Source organism: Odontomachus brunneus, unplaced genomic scaffold, assembly GCF_010583005.1.
Source record: "Odontomachus brunneus isolate Ranch 3 - 2012 unplaced genomic scaffold, Obru_v1 Obru_scaffold_030, whole genome shotgun sequence".
Classification (NCBI taxonomy): Eukaryota; Metazoa; Arthropoda; class Insecta; order Hymenoptera; family Formicidae; genus Odontomachus; species Odontomachus brunneus.
This window is the reverse complement of record NW_022639480.1, coordinates 263673-272427: the sequence shown is the minus strand read 5'-3', so window position 1 is coordinate 272427 and position 8755 is coordinate 263673. Positions and strand designations below refer to the sequence as shown.

General features: G+C 36.2%; 1 protein-coding gene across 4 annotated transcripts in view; it reads left to right on the top strand.

Annotated features, from left to right (window-relative positions):
- LOC116843207 (facilitated trehalose transporter Tret1-like) overlaps positions 1 to 8755 on the top strand; it is a 58804-nt gene that overhangs the window by 34805 nt on the left and 15244 nt on the right. The window contains exon 1 of one of the 4 annotated variants that reach the window (XM_032813433.1): positions 5130 to 5210. The exons of the other annotated variants lie outside the window; for them this stretch is intronic. The gene's annotated coding sequence lies outside the window, so the exon portion shown is untranslated. Of the gene's footprint in view, positions 1 to 5129; positions 5211 to 8755 lie in introns of those variants that run through there. 4 annotated transcript variants of the gene reach the window in all.

Genomic DNA, 8755 nt, shown 5'->3' with positions numbered 1-8755 from the left:
CTCACAAATAAACCTACCCAAAAGGTACACTCCGATTTCTTTCTAATTTGGCAGAAATGTAGAAGTGCAAAAAATAGCGTTTCTGGTTTGCTGATTATGAATATATATGAAGTCAAATGTGTAAAATTATTTGTATAAATAATAAAATGTTTAAACAGGACATGTAAAAAGTTGAAAAAAATTATTTATACAAATAATTTCTCGGTTTGGCTGAGATTTGAACCATTTTTGACTAATTTAGATTACAGATTGGAAATATTTTGGAATCTCGTCTAAGGAAATTTAGAATGGTTCGTGTCTCAGCTATGCCGATTTTGTAAAAATTATTTAACTATATCTTGTATTCAATTTTATTTCTTATGCATTTTTGTTGCACTTGATGATAGGAGTGAGAACATTAAAAAGCTATAAACTCGTAAAACTCAAAGTAGGCCAAAATGAAAAAATATGGCCTAAATATTTTTCGTACTCCTATATTTGTGTCAAATTAGAAAGAAATCGGAGTGTAACTTTTGAGTAAGTTTACTTGTCAGTCCTCTCGCGCTCTTGTCTCTCCCCGACTCGTTCGATTCGTTTCGAGTACGTTGGTTTCGTTTTCTCCCTTTTTTTTTTATGCGGGGGAGATAGCAAGACGCGCGGCTGGAAAAAGCAGATTTCTCGTGCGAGCTTCTGCGCGAGCGTATCGCGAAACCGGCGTAATCGCGAGTCGCGTAATCGAGTCGTCGATAGCACGTGGCACGTTCTCCTCGGGCAAACTTCGCGGATCCGCGAACAACAATCCACTCCAGTCGTTCGTGCAGAAAATGGACAGAGATTACACTTCTCTCTTTGTGTCACGCTCGAAATTATTCAGCAGAGTGAGACGCGAGTTCTCACCTGCGCGCTGAGATGAGAACGCGGGGCAAAGTTGAGGGTTGCGCCGCAAATACATGTATACGACGCGCGATCAACAAGTGCTTCTATTTTGAGATCTGCGCTGCACAGTGAGGACAAATAGAAATTTACTATTCAAAAATCGCTGGAGACCATAATTTTATAGCAATCGGGATGATTTTTTTTTTATTTAACGTTAATCAATGTAGAAAAAGACTGTCGAGCTCGATTTTTTTTTAATCTTTCTAAATGTTGCAGTATTAATAAGAATTAAGTTCGTATTCAGCAGTCTAAACATAATATACTTTACTGTGACACGTTTCGTGCTACAGAAACATTTTTTTTATATCGGTTATGGGATTGATAGACAGCTGTTAAATGCCAGATTTTAATACTGACTTCACATTTATGTTGAACGACTTAGTATATTGCAATGTATATTCTGTGTTAAAACATAATGATTTTGTTTATTATATGACAGGATTATATGACAGGAAATTAGCAGTTGTCAACTGTCAAATTTTGATTTTTGTATCAGATTCGTAATCAGCGATGCTGAAAATCTTAGTACACTGTACTGTGCGGCGAAAAGATAGAAATTTTTCCAATTGGAAAAGTAACTTGCAAAACTTGATAATTTTTGACAAAGTGTTATTAGTATTGCAACATTTAGAAGAATAAAAAAAATCGGGCTCGACAGTTTTTTTCTACATTGATTAAGATTTAATTAAAAAAAATTATCCCGATTGCTATAAAATTATGGTCTCTAGCGATTTTTGGACACTAAATTTCTATTTGTCTCCACGGTGCGTCGTCTGTAGAAACAATCGGTCAAGTATATCAAGATAGTACAAAATATTTGCAATATTTTTTTATCGAACAATTCTATACAAACACGGAGAAAAATAATTTGCTGGCCCAGCAAATTTTCTGCAAAATCTTTTCCTTATTATATGGACAGAAAAAAGATCAAAAAGATTTGCTAAGAGTATTAATCACTATTTGGTGGATATAATTTGCTGAATCTACAAATTATTTTGCTATAAGAACCATGACGGATTTATATAAACAGTCGCAGTTTTGTTCCGATAATAAATTTGCTAAGGATACATTATTTTGCATCAAATAGCAAATTAACGTGATTCTCAGGGCAAATACACTCAACAAATTTTTCCTGGCAACGAAACTACTTCTGCTCTAATAACGAACAATTTGTAAAATTAATTACGTCAACTAAACCTTTTTGCTGTCACTACAAATATGCAGTAGTAGCAACGACGATTTTGCTAAAAGAGCAAAATTATTTTTCTCTGTAAAGGCTCTACGCAACATACAACTTTAATTAAACACATCTTTGGCCAGTAAGAGTCGAGGTTCAGATATTAGAGTAAATATTAAATGTTGGGAAATGTTGGTGTAAATATTAAATGTTACAATGTTTTACAGTATTAACGCACGCGCTGCGTTAGTAATCAATTTTTCAATCTTTAGTAATCAATTTTTCAATCTTTAAAATATACGATCAAATTTTCCACGTCAAACCAACCCCGAATCCTAGTCTATAATATTAATTAACCCGCTTTTTTTACATTACTCATGTTTAAGCATTTTTTTATTCTATTTTAAACACTAACACAAACATTATTATCCTCTCAGCATTAAATATTTACCAACATCTGAGCCTGGCTAAAGATATATTTAATTGTTTTCATCGATTTTTCCCGGAGCGAGTCTAGGAATTTAATTAGAGGGTGAATAAGACATTTTCGCAAGATGTCTGGATACCAACTCGGTCATTTTATTCGTGAAAATTGTTCATTCTTCGAAATCAGATCTGGTTTGCTATTTCATTTGACAGACTTTTCGCACCATATTGCGACCCAACAGAACCCACAATCCGTCCTTTCTCTCTCTCTCACTCTTGTCGTTGGCTAATTAAACTTGAAAATATGTAAAAGCGGGAACGAGTCTCGCTCGCCGTGACTTTTCCTTTTCCAAGCAATCGATCTCCGAGTCTGCGGGCGGTGAAACGAGAGATTTTTTAATCGCGAGAATGTCAGAGCTCCGAATGCGATCTCTATTCGTTTGGTGCACGAAGACATGTTCTCCTCGCGTGTCGCGCTCGATCTGAACGAAGTTTCGCAACTGTGTGCCACGGATTACAATGTAGAAATAGAATGTGGCACGTGGGCTATAATCGAGTGTAGAAAAGAAAAATAGGAATATGCCACTCTTGCGCGCGGCGATGTGGTGATGTAGAGGAAATCGGGGCTAGATGCTCTGAGATTTCAAAGTTACAACTTTTCAGGTAACTAATTGTTATGATTGACTGTATAAACACGATAGAAGCAACCTTGATGCGCGCAATCTTGTTAGCCGTTTATTTTGTTTGTACACGGAGAGAATATTGTAGCGAAAATAACGATACAATTTCAGTACTCCGGGCATAGGTTGAAACTATGATGAAAATTATAATAAATCGTAATAAACGTGACTATGAACATAATAAAAATTACCATAAATGTAATAAAAATTATCATGGTCATTTTTACTGTTTTATTATAATTTTCGTAATAGTGCCAGTCTATTCCCGGACTACTAAAATTGTAATTTTTGCTGCAACATTCTCTTCGTAATAACCAATATTCAATAGTCTCTTCGTAATAACCAATAAGAGTAACAGAGCCATCTTGTCCCGTCTTCAGATACCCAATAACGCAAGGTAAAGGAAGCTACGTACAAAATATGTATTCTGATGAATAATTCCAGAGTTTTCGCGAAAAATTTCCACAATCCTCCTGCCGGTCCTTAATTATGAGTCAACTTTACCTTGCCTATATTTTCTGTTTCAATTATTTTATGAATGAAAATTGCATTTATTGCCAGAAACAGTACACTTGCAAGAAATTTTATTCTAGCCAGTGACACATCGCTTAATTTTATTCACATGAGAAAAATAACTTTGCTCTTTTAAGAAAATCGTCATTGCTACTGCATATTCGTAGTCATCAAAAAAATTTAGTTGACGTAACTAATTTTATAAATTATTCGTTATCAGAGCAGAAGTAATTTCGTTGCCAGGATAGAAAACATTTATTGAGTGTATTTGCCCTAAAAATCACGTTAATTTGCTATTGATGTAAAATTATGTATCCTTAGCAAATTTATTTATTTGCTATCGGGGCAAAACTGTAACTGCTTATATAAATCCATCATGGTTCTTATAGCAAAATAATTTGTAGATTCAGCAAACTATATCCAGCAAATAGTGATTAGTACTCTTAGCAAATGTTTTTGCTGCCTATATAATAACGAAAAGATTTTGCTAGACCAGCAGAAAATTTGCTGGGCTAGCAAATTATTTTTCTCCGTGCAGTCACGATGGAGAATATTAATACAAAATTTCCAGATTTTCGAAAATTTGCTTTCATCAAATCAGTTTTTTCTATTTTTTAAATATGATATAATTTGTAGATTCAGCAAATTATATCCAGCAAATAGTGATTAGTATTCTTAGCAAGTTTTTTTGCTGTCCATAATAACAAAAAAATTTTGCTAAATCAGCAAATTTTCTGGGCCAGCAAATTATTTTTCTCCATGCAATCACGATGGAGAATATTAATACAAAATTTCGAAAATTTACTTTTATCAAATCAGTTTTTTCTATTTATTAAATATAACATAAATATATATTATAGTAATATTATTTTGATTTTAATGAAACTCACGGAAAATTATTTATGTACGGAGAAAAATAATTTTGCTCTTTTAGCAAAATCGTCGATGCTACTGCATATTCGTAGTGACAGCAAAAAAATTTAATTGACGTAACTAACTTTACAAATTATTCGTTATCAGAGCAGAAGTTTCGTTGCCAGGATAAAAAAATTTGTTGAGTATATTTGTTCTTAGAATCACGTTTATCGATGCAAAATAATATATCCTTAGCAAATTTATTTGCTATCAAATCTGCAACTGCAATAAATCCATCATGATTCTTACAACCAAGTAATTTGTAGATTCAGCAAATAATGTTCTTAGCAAATCTTTTTGCTGTCCATATAATAGTGAAAAGATTTTGCTAGACTAGCAGAAGATTTTAATTTGGACTAGCAAATTATTTTTCTCCGTTCTGAAAGGACCATTTCGCGACTTTGTATCCACTATTCCTCTCAAAATAAACACTAAAAAAAAAGCACAACATCCTCCTGGGACCATATAGTGTCTCCCGTATATATTAACAGCACGATTTTACCGGGAGAGGAGCAGAGTAACTCTCGAAAAATTTTGCAGAGCGAGGCAAGAGAGGCGGAACAAAAGGAGGAGAGAAGTATAAGGTACGATCGAGACGGCGGATCGCACACGTATATTGCGATGATGATGCAATTAGTCTATTAATACCGCCACTAATGAATGACCAGTGCTCGATTAGCCCGTTGCGATGTGTTGCCGATATTGCAATTACAGCACTGTCCTCGCCTGTCGCACACACACACATACACACGCACGCACTCCCACATTTCCCCGGGTTGCCATCGGCACATGTTAATCGGCACTTAATGACGCGCTATCGGATCTTTTATTATTGGCCGAAGAGTCGCGCGAGTTTCGCAACGCGAGAGCGATCAGTTCGCGTGGCGTATTGCGGAAAACGGTCCCTCCGAACCTCGGTATCACTCTCTCGGTTTATTCTCGTCACACGACTTTCGTTCTGTCCGTTTCACTTGAGCGGGATCGCACGACGGATTGCATAATCGCGCGAGATGAAGTTCCTCCGAGTGCAAAAAAGGAAGACACGATCATGATAACTCCAGGGTCGCGCGCGATCGATGCCGGGAGAAACGGCTCGTTGATCGTCCGCGAAATCGACACGGAGAAGAATGCACTCGATTTCGCGAACGACGCCGGCGACGGGAGCCGGCGTCGGGACGCTTCCCATTGCACCGTCACGCTCGAGCGACAGTATTGCGAGTTCTCGTGAGAAACGACACTTGTCCTTCCCCTTCATGAACGTAAATTAGTAATGATACGGTATTAGGCGATAATAACGGGGGTTTGTTGTGTGTGTGTGTGTGTGTGTGCGTGTCGCCGACACACACGAACGCGTGACTGGCCGGCACGCGCAGGAACGGAGAAATTCATCGCGAACTTCGTACGCGCTGATCGCGCCTCCGAAGGAAAGAATCTTTTTGGAGATCACTTGGAATATCGCCCTAAAAATGACCTGCCAATCTCGGGTATCTTAGGACATTTTTGCTACAAACATATTCTTTCTAGTTCTACACTGAGGAAAAAGCGATTGAACTGGCAAAATCGGTGGCACCGGCCATCAAAGAAAATTAATACTATATAATAATATTTAATTATATAATAAAAAATTACTATAATTAAATTAATAATATAATAAAATTTCGAGATCCTCGAAAATTTGCTTTTATCAAATCAATTTCTTCTATTTTTAACTTTTAATTTCGTCTTTGTAATGAAGTGTGAGCTATTAATCTATCAGATATTATTCTAATTTTCTTCCTCTCCACTGAAAAAAAATTAGCGGTAATCAGCCACCAAAGAAATATTAGATCTATTCAACAAAATATATGTTGATGCAACAATAAATTGCATTGATATAGTAGACTTCAACATTGATATAGTAGATCCAATATTTGGTGGCCGGTGACTGCCGATTTTGTTAATCCAACCGCTTTTTTTCAGTGTGGAGGAAGAAAGTTAGAATAATATGTGATGGATTAATTGCTCACACTTCATTACAAAGAGGAAATTAAAAGTTAAAAATAGAAGAAACTGATTTGATAAAAGCAAATTTTCGAGGATCTCGAAATTTTATTATTTATTAATTTTATTAATTTTTATTAATTTAATTATATTAATTTTTTATTATATAATTAAATTTTATTATTATATAGTATTAATTTTCTTTATTGTGACTGAATAAAATAAACAATGTGTCAAAGCTACACTGAGAGAAAAATGTATGATATTTGGAACTATAATGGCATAGTAAAAAGATTATAGTTAGGAATATCTTTTTTATAGTAAATGTCACCATAATGTTTGTAATATTTACAATATAAGCATAGTATAACTGACTCATGTAAAACTTTTACCAAGAATTATAATTATTTGAAATAAAAAACATAGTAAGATAGCAAATATTAAATGGTAAGAGAAATTAACTATTTTATATAGTCAATACAATTGGAATATTTGGAAAATATGGGTACATATAACTATATTCTCAAAGCGTGCCTTACTATACACATAGAGTAATGGTGACTATAAATGTGTGTTCATTCTGCTATATCTTCGTTTTTGGATGAACTATAAATATATGTTTGAGGCCAAAACGAATTATAAAATATAGTGGGATTATAGTTATTCCAACTATTTTTTTCTCTCAGTGTAGGATAAAATTTCTTACAAGTGTATGATATACTGTTCCTGGTAATAAATGTAATTTTCATTCATTAAATTGAAATAGAGGCAAGGTAAAGTTGACTCATAATTAAGGACCGGCCGGAGGGCTGTGGAGATCTCTCGCGGAAACTCTGGAACTACTCTTCAGGATACATATTTTATACGTGGTTTTCTTCCAGTAAAACTTTCCGCTTAAAACGCCGAATCACAGAAAACAACACCTTGCGACTAGAGTTCTTTCTTCTGAGTCCCCGCGTATTCTCCTGAAGTGATTATTGCTGTAATTACAATATCGGCGACACGTCGCAGCGCGATTTTTTCATGATTTCTCGCGCGACTTCTCGTGAAAATGTCGTCCTCATTCCGGACAACCGATCTGTACCGCAGGCCACTAGCTAGAAAAAAACACTCGACGAGCCAAGGCGAGAGAGAAGAAGAGGTGACGTCGCGGTGCGAGTCTCCGCACGCACTTTTTCCGAACGCCACGCGTGCGATCCAGGCTTTTTCTTCTTCTTCTTCTTCTCGAGATCCGTAAATATCTGCGATGATGCAACGGCGTATCGCGCGCGCGTGGAGTAACATTGAACTTCGACAACCTCGACGCGATGTCGAACCGAGACGAGAACAACGGGCTCTGTCGTTTACGTTGCACGAGGTCTGCGTAGTTCTCTGCATACACGCGTCGAGCACGCGTCGACTCTGCCAGGATCACTCACGGGAAAATCACCGAGCGCGCGATCACGCGCCCACGCGTGTTTGCTCGACGTTTACGTCGTCATCGGCGACTGATCGTCGAGCGCCAAGGGTGCTCGTAAAGTCGCGATGTACCTTGTAGTCTCGCGAGCGCGTCACACAATAAGTCTATTGTCTTTAGCTGAACCGCCTGAACTGATGCAATGAGTTCGAGTGAGACGAGATATATTTGTCTCGCGCTAACTTATTACACTAATGCGCACCAGTTCAAATAGTTCAGCTAAAAACAACAGACCTAATGTTATTCGGTGCTGCCGTTAGAGAAAGAAAGAGAGCAAGAGAGAGAAAAAGAGAGGCGGTTTACAGCCACCGTCGTCGTCGTCTTCGCGCCTTTGTATTTACCTCCATCGAACCGGCGTGATGTAATTAGTCTATTAATACCAGGGACGCGCATTTTATTCCTCGCGCGTTCGTTCGCTCGCTCGTTCGTTCGTTCATTCTTTCGTTAAGGGGTAAAATCACTTTGGCGTTCGAAAATTAAGCGTATTTTTGGAAATTTTTGGTGGGCAAGCAAAGAAATTAATTGAAAATATGTTTGGAAGGCTTTATTGTACATATTTTAAAGTGTATGTTTAAATTTTTATGTTAACATAATATATATATATATATATATATATATATATATATATATATATATATATATATATATTAATATATATTATACACAGAGAGAACGATTTGGTTGAATCAAATA